The following is a 13,101-nucleotide window of genomic DNA, read 5'->3' as shown; positions in this document are numbered from 1 at the left end:
GTGCATGTCCCTACAAACTATGACACTGTTGAATCAGTGCTGCCAGTGTCACCCAGTGTAAGGACACACCCCGTTGACTAGGAGAATGCAAACGCTGAATCGTCAACATATTAATACATTTCCAGGAGGAACAAAAGAGGAACGCCACAATGCAGAATTCTAAAGAAATATGCACAAGAATTATTGTTTCATGCGGAATACAAGTATTTACTCTACTGATCAGTGTTTGCCCTGTTGGACTTTTGACATATAGGGCTTACTTTTATTTGGTCTTCACAAGGGTAGATCTCTATGGACCATCAAGCTAAAGTGGGTCCTGGAAGTGATGACGACTGATACGCGTTAGTCCCATAAAAAAATAGGATTTGTCAACCGATCAGTCCTTATCCACTTTTTTTGCACACCTTCAGCCATTTACTTTTGCGCTCAACACTTTAGCTTAGTTGTACAAGGTCCGTTAGGAAATGCGTCAGCTGGAAGTCTCTGGTAGTTCTGCTATCCTCGATGGTTTGGGCTAACTTTGCTGCAACAGTGTTTATTCGCGGGCGATGGTCTCCCCTCAGGGGCCCTTACCTATGGCGTGTCCACCGCAGTAAACTCCTTCTGAGATGCTCAATAATCTCACCGAGATCATTGACGTTCCTGCCATGGTCAGTAGCCGGGCCAATGATCCTTACAATAGCCACATGTTCTTCAGTCTGCTTAGAAGGAGTGTAGCTGCAGTGGACGGTATATACTGTATATACTGTAGTCCGTTCCTATGAGCCCTTCATTCTCAGTACTGCAGAGGAACAGAAAACAGCGTATATACAATTATTCTCGCCGCGAATACATAATATGGGGATATATTCAATATACTTCAACGAATATCCAATTACAAATTAGAGAGAGTGCGCCGAAACGTCAGATATGTCACCATGACAGAGAAGAAAAGGCTAATTAAATATATCCATATATTATATATATATATATTATATATACATATATATATATATATATATATATATATATATTGGCCTTTTTTCTATATAAAATTATGAATTCTCATAAATTAATTAGGACGAAGGTAATAATAAAATATTCTATATTTGGTCAATACATGTAGAACTTTGAAAATGTTAAAACTGCCACTTTTACCACCTCAGCATTTTTACAAAAATATAATGGAAATAATTTGAAAAAAAAACTTAAATTCAGTAATAACTCTCCAAATAAAAATAGTAAAACAAAAACATTATTTAAGCCCCTCCTGCTTGAACCCGGTGGACTCAGCCTTGTACAATTTTAAAACACACATATGGGGGGGGGGGGTTTATCAAGGCTGTGCGGTGGGTTTTTTTGTTGTCAAAAAGTCACTAATTTGTGTACAAGTAGGAGTTTTGTTAAAAAAATTTGCACCATTTTTGCTGTTTTACCACTTTTCACTCAAGTTTCCAAACTGTTAAGAAAAAGAGTAGAAGTTTTAGTGGCCGAAGGTTTTTTTTTAAGACACATTTAAGAATTGTGACATTTGAAGAACTCACAACATTTGTCGCAATCTCACTCCAGTAGCTGGGTGGCATAAAAAGTGACTTCACACCTGCTAGACTTATTTAAGGATGCGACTGATTTTTCATCATCGTACGACATTTGATAAATTTATTGCGACAGGGCCTCCAGCCAAACGGACTTAAAAAAAAACCGCACATGATATATTCCGTAGCTCGGTGTCTATTTGGTGCCATAACTGGCAGCGCAATGAGGATACAAAGGACGGATGACAAGCAGGTCAAGTGTTTTTACGTTTTTTTCTCCCCAGGTTATAATCTATATTTAAGGACGTACAAGATAATTACAAAACTATAATATTCACTACATAACATATCATTTCCGAACATGAAAGCTAGCTGCGGTCCCGTTCTCTCACTAGATATTTTTCGGAACGCCAATAAATCAGCCAAAACCAGATCTGACTGCCATGACACACCTATTTACTACCATACAGACTGTATATAGACGCGGTGTGCCGTTTCACACCCCAGCTTGGCATAGGGTTAGTATATATTGGCGCCAGGCGTCCCACTACGGTATAGCAGGCACGCCAAAACTTTCTACAAATTCGATGACCTTGATCATTTTACCGTTGATCCCGCGTTGGCGGTTCCGTGTATTTTAGTGTGACGCCCTGATATCGCTGCCGCCTTAATCTGCCCCCCAGTTCCATGTCAGATAGATATAAAATACGAGGTTTCCATACCAGATCAGGCCCTGTTAGGACTGCTGGGTCTGACGGTTTGATTAACCGGAGATGAGCGGTGCCATGTCTTCCGTGCCAGCTCTTTCTGCTGTAAATACCATCTTTGGAACATTTTAATACGATTAATGATAATTGTGTTGTGAATAAAACATTAGCGCATTAAAAATGTGCCGAGATGAGCCGAACAAATGAGATCTTGTGCAGCCGCACCAAATGAGAGAGCGTCTGTAGCAATACCCACTGGCATCATGCAGAGAGGCAGTCGCTGCAGTGGGCATACTGCATAATGGCGCCATTACACCTTGCAGCATTCTGTGCCATCGCTGTCATTGCTCCCCTGTTTACCAGGTATTGCAGTTTTGCCCTTCCTCTCACCCTCAAAAAGTCCTGCGTCTCAGCAGATTCGCTCCACCTGGGTGAGGAGACGTACCCGGTGAAATGCCAAGCATGAGGGCGCTCGCTGATTCCAATCAACCCGGGTTGTTTACAGGTGCAGTGCACTGCAGTCATTAATTAACCCTCGCTGGTCTTCTCTTTGCCACGCTGCTTAGAAGGAAGAGATCGCCCTCGACTTTTTTTTTTTTTAGGCTGGTGTTCACAGATGCTTTCCTAATTCCAGGTAGTGAGGGGTTAACAACGCGTCCGACTCCAAGTAAAATGATATAATACACGATAATAATAGGATTATACTATAAAACTAAGACATTCGGGCATTGCACAATGTTTGTTTAAGGCTGCGGGCGTCACGCCGTGTATAGGGCACTCACTACTGTAGCCGTTACCGATGGTGCCAAACATTATAGAGCGCTCGGTCAGCCGCCCAACCAAAATGTCTGCAAAAGCAATAATAAAAATATAATTAAAAATACTGAACTGAAAAAATTGCAAACCGGGAATCCCATCAGGTCATTCGGTACATGCGGAAAAGATATTGCGCTTGTATCAGCTGCTGAAGGCTGCGGCGGTGCACCAATCGGAAAGCAGAGGATCCCGCGCGATCAGAACTGTAGGATGTAATAGTATTAGTAAATAAGGTACATTTTGCTCCGTTCCCCCGACCCGCCGGACCGCCGCATCGTTTGCTTTTCATACCAGTTAAAAATCGTAATAAGTTTCGGGTACAATGAAGAACTATCTACGGGGATGTGTCCCATCGTGACACCCACCTGGCCATGAAATATTAACCCTGCTATACGTTGTGTTTTAGAGGCAATTTTTTTATGCACAACGGTGAAGCAAAAACTTTTGTCGGGACGTAAAAAACTACAAATTGATCTACAAATCGTCAGATCGTGGGGTCCAAGGTACAAAAATCTACAAATGTCAGACTGAGATATTGTGTTGTGTTCAATGATGCAGCCATGGGCTTCTGGTAAGCTTCAAGGGCAATGCAGTCACTTAGGCCTATAATGTCCATCTCATATCTATTTATATCTATCCATCCATCTATCTGTCTATTTATCTCCTATCTATCTCCTATCTATCTCATATCTCGCTATCTATATCTCTTTGTCTATCTATCTATTTATTTCATATCTATCTATCTATCTTCTATCTATCTATCTCCTATCTATCTATCTATCTATCTATCTATCTATCTATCTATCTCATATCTATCTATATCTATCCATCCATCTATCTGTCTATTTATCTCATATCTATCTCCTATCTATCTCATATCTCGCTATCTATATCTCTTTGTCTATCTATCTATTTATTTCATATCTATCTATCTATCTTCTATCTATCTATCTCCTATCTATCTATCTATCTATCTATCTATCTCATATCTATCTATTTATCTCATATTAATCTATCTATCTATCATCTATCTATCTCCTGTCTATCTATCTATCTAATATCTATCTATCTAATATCTATCTATATCTCTCTATCTATCTATCTATCTATCTCCTATCTATCTATCTATCTATCTATCTATATCTCTCTATCTATCTATCTATCTATCTCATATCTATCTATCTAATATCTATCTATCTCCTATCTAATATCTATCTATCCCCTATCTATCTATCTATCTATCTATCTATCTATCTATCTATCTATCTATCTATCTCATATATGTCTATCTATCTATCAAATATCTATCTATCTATCTCATATCTATCTATCTATCTCATATCTACCTATCTATATATCTCCTATCTATCTATCTATCTATCTATCTCCTATCTATCTATCTATCTCCTATCTATCTTTCTATCTCCTATCTATCTATCTATCTATCTATCTATCTATCTATCTATCTATCTATCTATCTATCTATCTCCTATCTATCTCCTATCTATCTCCTATCTATCTATCTATCTCCTATCTATCTCCTATCTATCTATCTATCTATCTATCTCCCTATCTGTCTATCTCCCTATCTATCTATCTCCCTATCTATCTATCTCCTATCTATCTATCTATCTCCTATCTATCTATCTCATATCTATTTATCTCCTATCTATCTATTTATCTCCTATCTATCTATCTATCTCCTATCTATCTATCTATCTATCTATCTATCTATCTATCTATCTATCTATCTATCCATCTATCCATCTATCGAATATGTATCTAGACATTTCCGCAGACATACATTGGACACGTCACACACACCCTTACCTTACCAAGACACCTTTTACAAACCCCAAAACACCAGCGCAGAGGTAGGCACAGAAGACACCGCCCACTGCGTCTTGCACCCTAAGTCTCTCATCCCCAGACTACATGGGAATACCCTCGTTTAGGATAAAGATACCCTCCAAGAAACAAAGGCCTTCCTAGATATCTGTAAAAACTGCTAATTGCTTATTGCTGGTAATTTTTTAACCCCGACCTCTGACAGCACAACGAGGCCCACATATCAGGGTTTTCTCCAATGTGACCTTGCAGATACGCTTTTACATGTAGAATATTTTCTTTAATGTGGCTAATTAACCCTTACCTCTCCTAGTCCCGAGAGACTCATCGCATGTATCACACAATATTATAAGTATTAGTGAGTGACACTTCCCTTGCTGGAACAAAGATGGCTGCCAGGCAAAGCGAGGGGTTTGCTGCACGTCCCTCATACCTCCAAATCTCATCAGATAACATTTAGATTTACACATTTTTTGGGGGGGGCCATTGTTTCTCTTTCTGTTTTCGGAGTTGGCGGACTATTATATTTCTTACATTTTATGTGGAGATCGTACAAATATTCTGTCATCTACTTTGGACACAATAGAGAACCTACGATTAAAAATCATATATTTTTTTATTATTTTGGGGCTAAATAAGGCGATGGGGTATAAATAGTGATAAAAAGTGCGACTACAATACAATATAAAAAAAGCCAAAAATAATGGAAAAAATAGATATATATTGGAAAGATTACAAAAAAACCTGTCCTGTTTACCCCGGACTTTGAATATATGTCAACCTGTTTACAAGGATCGGGATAGATAGATGGTGGATAGATGGATAAATAGACAGATTGTAAAACAAAACTACACGTTTTTATAAAATAAGGCCTTAAATCATCAAAAAAATTCACAAAAAATAATCTAAAGGCAAAATAACGAGGCAAAAATACAAAATGAGTCCACGATATCTACAATTAATAAAATATATACGTTTGAGCGTCAATGGAAATTTACCGCATAACTAATTTACTTAATTCAGCTTCGGTTATAAGTCGCCCGATGACGATCGCAGCCTCGATCATTTATAATACATGAGTAGAAGAGATAATATAGCTAAAAAAAAAGAGGGGCAGTGGGGGACCAAAAACACCTCCACGGCTTAAAACTGTACCCCCAAAATAAGAGTCAGACGTCGGCACCTCTGGGCACTGCAGCCTGAGCATACTGCCATCCTGTACATCGTGCTGCAGTCAACAGCAAGCCCACCAGGCCCAGAGAATTACCCACCATTTCTCAACATCTTCTCATTGGATTTTTCTCATGTTCTTCGACTCGCTTATGGAAATGCACACAATATTATCCACCTTGTGCAACAAGTAAAGAAATATCTCAGATTTTACTTTACGACTAAGCCCATTGCTATAGGGTTAGTGGCAGGGTCATATGTATGGGGAATATCAAAGCATATATTTAGCTATGTTCTGCTCAGTGCTGTATTGTCTGGTATATAGGTGTATAGATTTGCAAAGCTTATAATACGTGGCTGTCGACATATGCCGCGGTATTTTTGGCGCCAAAATAATCTGCAGCCATAATATACGGAACTAGTAACACTGATGACCGATGAGAAAAATGGGTTTTCTAAGGTCTTGGTGCACTTTTATATATTTATACTGTTATAGAATATTGGGATGTTCGTTTTATATATATATATATATATATACGTATATATATACACACACACACACACGTATATATATATACACACACACACATATATATATGCAGTGAAAGAGATACACACGTATAGAAAGAGAGATACATATAAATTTCTCGATGGATATTTACTATACATTGTATATATATATATATATACACACATATATCTATATATGTACATATACACGTATGTGTATGCGCATAGACATCTACGTATATATGGAAACTTTCTCCGCCCTTTAGTGCCAAATCCACGCACGTCTGGTAAACGAACAGAGAAAAATAATATTTAATCTCTCGATCATCAGAATTCGTCCTCATCCAGAAATGGAGACGATAAACACAACTTTTCGGAAATAACACTAAAGACTACAGCACAAAACTAGAGCATACATATACCCGTCTACACTCTCCCGCTTTTTTACGTAGATCTATACGGCATCCGTAATTCATTTTTACCCCACGTCTCCCTAAAAGAAAAGCCGCAAATCACTCGTCCAAAACTGCATCAAAACTATCGATTTAGAGTCAAAAAATAAGTATAAAATCTACACGACTCGTCGATGTAAAAAGCAGAGGGGGGAAAGCAAGGCAACGGTGAGGGCACAGCACAATAAAACAAGCCTCCACAACTCATTCATTCGAGGAGGTGCCGAACCAGGAGTACAGAGACGACCCTACAAAAAGCCAAAAAAAAAAGGAAAAGGGAAAAAATCACAGCAACCTCCTGAGTATAATGAACTTTTTGAGTGCCAAGCTGCGTTCGCGGTGGAGCCGGGCTCCCTCCTTGATGCCTATTTGCCTTGTGAAAATGAAAGTATCTTAACTGAATGTGATCTGTCTTGGAGACAGCAGGATGTTTAAAGAGATCATTCTGCCGCTTGGCAAATTCTTAAAGACGAAAAATCCTACGAATGCGAAATCCCTAAACGACCAAAAAAAAAGTCTCAAAAATTTTCAAAAAAATAAATAAACTGCCCCCGGGGAGAAAAATACCAACCTCACGGACGCAGGTTCAACTCGCTGCTCTGTGTTAAAGTTCCAAGATAGATCTTAATAAGTACAACAATCCAGAATCAAGAATGCATCCGAATGCGAAAAAAAAAGATTCTTACCCATGTGACGGTGGAAAGTCCTCTGTCCGGGGCCGGCGATGGAAAAAGGGGCCAGATGCCCCGAATGCGTTCACCTTGCAGCCTCGCTCCTGTGGAAAGCAGACAAGAGCAGACTCAGAGCTCAGTTTCTGCAAGTGCTTGCAGGCCTGTAAGAGCTGGAAGGCGGTCCTTACCTAGACTAGCTTCAGATTCTCGGCAGCGTGCGTTCCTCCTGCCACCACTACCCCTTGGCTACCAGCACCCAGCAACGACAGAAGGCTGAGAGGGGCTGGCATGAAAGGCAAAAGAAAGACAGAGAAGCAGGGGAGGGAGAAAGAGACAGAGAGAAGCGTGTTAAGCTTGTCTGGCAGTTAACAAGTCCTGAATGAAGAATGTTAGCAAACAGACAAGCGGCATATCTGGTGCATGCTAATGGTCCTACTCCACTAGTTAATTATGAATAATTCAGCAGGCAAAAAAATGACCCCCGCCCCTTTAACGCTAATTCACGCCTTTAAAAAAAAATCCACATATATAAAAATTTGTATATTTATATATATATATATGTATATATAGGTGCCTTGGCAGCGGGAGTAGCACCATGTCGTGCCAATTTCGGCGCCCTCGAAAAAAAAAATGTTGTTGTTTACTGCCATATTCCATCTTTGCCGCCTATTTTTTCTTCTTTTGTCTCTAAGCTGGCACCTGTCCCAGGCAGTGCATTACTACGCACACGCAAATGCCTCCCAACCCCAAAAACAGAAATACAGAGAGAAGGAGAGCAACTATTAAAAAAAAATAATAATAATAATAAGCATTATTCCCTTCGTAGCCACTGTCGGATTAAAAGAGGAAACAGAACTATCCATCCTTTTAGTTAGGTGGCGTTGGTCCGCGGTTGATTGAGGGGGGTTACGAAAAAAAATACGGAAAAGGGCGTTTTGTTTGCTCGATGGGTAAGTGCGTCACGATTCGCAAAATTTAAAAAAAAAAATAAATAGAGGGGGGTGAGGGTGGAGGGAAGCCATGGTCTGTGAAAGACGGCAAATTGGCACAGCCTGGCTCATTGTTACACCGAGGAGGAAAAAAAATCAATTTCGGTGCTAAAAAAAAAAAAGCAAAAAAGAACATAAAAAATAAAGCTGCGAAGGGGTAGAGGAGCAGAAATGAGTTGCTTAAATGAAGCAGAGGGTTAAAAGAAAAAGCAAAGGGAAAAATTATCCTATTCGCTGCAACAGAAAAAGTTGTACCCTGGCACAAGCCATCTGAAGGGGAGGCCCTTGCAGCAGGAATGCAACCAGCAGCAGTAGCTATTTGCAGACTTCCATCTCCCCCTTGCAAGTGACTAGAGCAGTCTGCCTTAGGAAGAGGAGGAGTACGTGAGCTAGCGAAAGAGATGGGTTAGTGCTGATGATGAAACAGAGGCACGGCCCTGCGTGAGCAAGCTCTCTGTGAATGTACCCTCACACAAACACATACCGCATGAACCCAGACAACAGCCAGCGCTGCCCGCACTACTGTACAAAGGCAGCGACTCCACCAGCTCCATGGGGCCAGAGCACCTGGGATCAGGTGTGCATATATATATATATTACATGCTGGCACTGCCACAGATGGCCGCACCCTGTCCACCATCTATATAGTGCCCGCTAACTACTTAAATTACATTGCACCACCAGATCTCCGGGTAAATATTGACTCTGTATAATACCGTACATTGTTCTGTTCCTTCCTTGTATACTAACTACCCCCTGCAGGGAAAAAAATTATAATGTCATTAGGCCCATACTGCTGTATATGAGCTGGTTTGCAAGTCGGTAATACTTAGAGGGGTGATTGCAAAAATGATCTTTAAGGAAGATGGCGGCGGGTATAACTATATATATATATATGTGTATATGGAGCATACTATACAAGTATATATGGACATGTGGGGATAGATGGATATGAGATAGAGAGAGGATAGATGAATAAATAAATCTTGTGTGTGTATATATATATATATATATATGTGTGTGTGCGCAGTATGTATGTATATATATATATATATATATATATATATATACACAGAGAGAGATTGCATACGTGAGGGGGTAGCAGTGCCCCGTTCCCCCTTACTAGCAGGGGTCAGTGGCTGCGAAGTTCCACCCCTCTCGGTTCGGGAAGCAGCGGGGAACGGGGAGACCTAGCAAGCGCTGTAGGCTGGGTGTGCACCCTTCTGCTAGTCCATTGTTATGGCCAGAGAGAGCTGCAGGCCGTATGAAGCCCCTCTCCCCTGCAAGAAAACAGAGGCAGGGAGTGGGGGAATGACCAGTGACTCTTACTACATTTTGGCATCACGAACAGGATGGCACAACCAGTGGCAGGTGGAGGTCATAACATGTCCCCCATTGCCAGAGGACTGGCAACAGTAAAGCAGGGGGGTATGTAAAGGGGTCGTAGTGCCCCGCACCCCCTTACTAGTGATTTGATAGCCGCTGTAAGGAGCGGATGATGACCACAATGTTAAGCCCCACCCTCTCCTGTTCTAGGATGCAGCCAGGAGTGGGGGACAGGGAGAGCTGGCAAGTGCAGTGCTGTGTGTGTGCCCTTCTGCCAGCCCAGTGTTCCGACCAGAGAGAGAGAGCTGCAGGAAGGCAGTATGAAGCCCCTCTCCCCTGCCAGGGAGTGAGGGAATAAGCAGCAACTCTTACTACACACACAAGCATGCATTCATACACACACATGTGCAAATGTATGTGCATGTGTCCCTGCTGAAAATCTAAGCCTACAGTGGCACCCCAATTCCTCTGGGCAACCCTCACCCAGTTAACACCCAGCTGACACGTAGATTTTCCCTATTCGGTTTTCTCTCCGAGTGGGTGCCCTGCCCCCCCACCCCCCTTCTTTCTTTTCTCCTCTCCCACAGTAACTCCCCTGCCTTCACTTTAAAACCATCTGCAAAAACTGAGCCGAAGCTGCTTGGCTCTTTTCGAGCTATGATCTTGGCACGGAGTCAAAAGCTGATAAGCACTTGGGCGACACAGCTCAACTGCTGGGCTGGAAAAAAAACCCAGCTGCCATGATTGCAGTTTGATTGAGTGTGCTTATGGGAGGAGAACAAAAATCAGACTGCAAAAAGAAAGACGAGAAAATGCCAGAGGATTCTGCAGAAGATCCACCGTGCCGGAGGAGCGAGAAGAGTCTGCCCTCCATTTTCTCTCCTCTCTTTACTGCCAAACTCATAATGCAGCCTTGCCTGCCCTCCCTCCCCCTGTATAACCTCAAGCAAGCTGCAGAAATCCTGCCAAATGTCACGTTGCCGCTTACCCAGAACAGTTTTTTTTTAAATAAACGTCCCTTCCGCGTCCCTCACTTTTTATAAAAAAGCCGCCGAGATAGCAGCAACTTCTTAAAAGCACACAAGACTCGAGGAAACGAGAGCGCCAGCCAGATATTAAAAAATTACACACCAAAGAGAAAAAAAAAAACAGCCGCTCCTTTAACCCTTCGCTGATGCAAGCAACTGCTTCCTCCGGCAGCAAAAAGATGTTACACTTTCTCAGAAACGGATGGCCGGCATGAGAAGGAGCGAGCGAGCGCGAGCGTATGAAATTTTTTTTTTTCCTTCTTCTTCTTTCCCGAAGACCAACATTTGGCTTTTTCCATTTGTGGCAGATCACTGTACGGCTATTGTAAGGAGAACATCCTGCCTCTTTTGGCATCGGTTCCAAAGGCAGCTCAACTAAGTTCAGCAGAACAAACTTTTTTTTTTTTTTCTCTCTCTGCCGAAGAAGCAAGACAAAAAAAAAATTCCTGCGAGCTTTTTTCCCCAGGTTTCTCGCTTTCTATCTTTTTTTTTTTTTTTTTAGTCGTTTTCGTCTTCCTTTCTTTTTTTCGATAGGATTCATTTTTGTCGTTTTTTTTTTTTCGTTTTTTTTGTTACCTCAAGGAGTTAAAAGCCAAATCTTTAGCTGAGATCTGCAGAAGGGAAACTGACTGAAAAAAGAAAGCAAGGTGGGGTCTGTGTTTTTTTTTTTTTTTAATCCTTTGTCGAAAAGACAAAAAAAAAAGAGAAGAACAAAAATACAAAAAAAAAAACAAAAATAGGAGCGGTGGTGATTGATTATGACTGCCTGATGTGCTGCAATCTTTCGATATGCCTAGTTAACAGTATTCTAACTGTACCTCTCGCCTTCCCCGTACCTCCCACCCCCTTCTGTATAGACGCCTTTGCCTTTAACGCTTTCACTAACCTGTATCCCCATTTTTTTTTCCTATTCATTCTAATGAAAACATCCGCCGGACTCTTCCTCTCCCTTCTTTACAGTGAGCTGTTTGCAGTCTCGATGGTACAAGCCAAAAAAGCCGAGAGAGAGAGGAAGGGGGGGGGGGGGGGACGACAATCAGACCTCTACCAGCTAATTCTCTCATAGCAACAGTAGTTCTTGGTACGTCTGCTTTGGCATACATCAGCATTTCTACCCGGCCAAGTGTCCCGTTGCGTCATCTCTCGCCATTTCTCTCAACCAATTGAATTCTTTCTGCTGTAATCAAAAAATATATACTTTTAACTTCATTGGTAAATTTGAAGGAGGGAGAAAGGAAAAAAAAAAAAAAAGGGACCGGAGTTAGAGCGGGACTATTATACGTGCATCGGCTTGACTAAACTTTATGGGGCCTGTAAGCTGCGTACCGAAAAAAGGAGGAACAGGTTTCGGAGGGTCAAGTATTGGCGTCCTTAAGGTTTTACTACAGTATATGAACCGATACACGAGGCTCATTAACTCCGTGGGGAGAGGTATAATAATGATGTCATATCATAACTACAGGTAGAGGAATTGCCAAACGTTCCATATAGGACTTGGATTATAAAGGAAGAGGCAGCAAAAAACAGTCTAAAACAGCAGCAAACACAAAAAGTTTAATGGCATAAAAATAGTGCGATTCCCTTGTGGGCAGGATGTGGGGGGCGCTGCCAGGAATCACTTCAGAATAGATCAACATGTTGAGCTTACAGCAAGCGGCCCAAATCCTGTCCTAATATGTAGCAGGTATGTTATATTATTACTGCGGGTCATGATTTACACTGTCACTGCTCTCCCCAGTCACGGCCTACAGGACATGATAAATAATACACGGGCTGCAGCAGGGAGGGACATGATTTATATATTACACCCCAGGCCTTTATGGGTTTATGCATCATATTCACATTTATCCAGCACTTATTTTCGATAATAGGAAGAGACATTCGTGTTATCAGGGGCGACTAAAATGTACTGTGCTGTATAGGTCAATATGTAGGAAGTAGACGAGTTTAAGGCCTATGCCGTATAATATGCATTAGACTGGTGAGCAGTTATATATCTGATATGCTATATAGAGGAATATTGATAAATGTATATTGTGACTGGGTGAATAGCAGGAGACGGGGAGCTAA

The 13,101-nt window shown here is 41.3% G+C and overlaps 2 long non-coding RNA genes across 3 annotated transcripts in view; one reads left to right on the top strand and one right to left on the bottom strand.

Moving 5' to 3' along the window:
• LOC136610987 (uncharacterized) overlaps positions 1–9,046 on the bottom strand; it is an 82,776-nt gene extending 73,730 nt beyond the window's left edge. Inside the window, exons 1-2 of the long non-coding RNA XR_010790210.1 lie at positions 7,877–9,046; positions 7,704–7,792 (exon numbers count right to left, since the gene is read on the bottom strand). This is a non-coding gene — a long non-coding RNA (uncharacterized lncRNA). The remainder of the gene's footprint in view (positions 1–7,703; positions 7,793–7,876) is intronic.
• Positions 9,047–11,407: 2,361 nt separating this feature from the next.
• LOC136610986 (uncharacterized) overlaps positions 11,408–13,101 on the top strand; it is a 49,255-nt gene continuing 47,561 nt past the window's right edge. The window contains exon 1 of one of the 2 annotated variants that reach the window (XR_010790208.1): positions 11,408–11,678. This is a non-coding gene — a long non-coding RNA (uncharacterized lncRNA). The remainder of the gene's footprint in view (positions 11,679–13,101) is intronic. The other variant, XR_010790207.1, reaches the window with a different exon arrangement.

This window comes from Eleutherodactylus coqui, chromosome 2 (genome assembly GCF_035609145.1).
Source record: "Eleutherodactylus coqui strain aEleCoq1 chromosome 2, aEleCoq1.hap1, whole genome shotgun sequence".
NCBI classification, from domain to species: Eukaryota; Metazoa; Chordata; class Amphibia; order Anura; family Eleutherodactylidae; genus Eleutherodactylus; species Eleutherodactylus coqui.
This window is presented reverse-complemented; position numbering and strand designations above follow the sequence as displayed.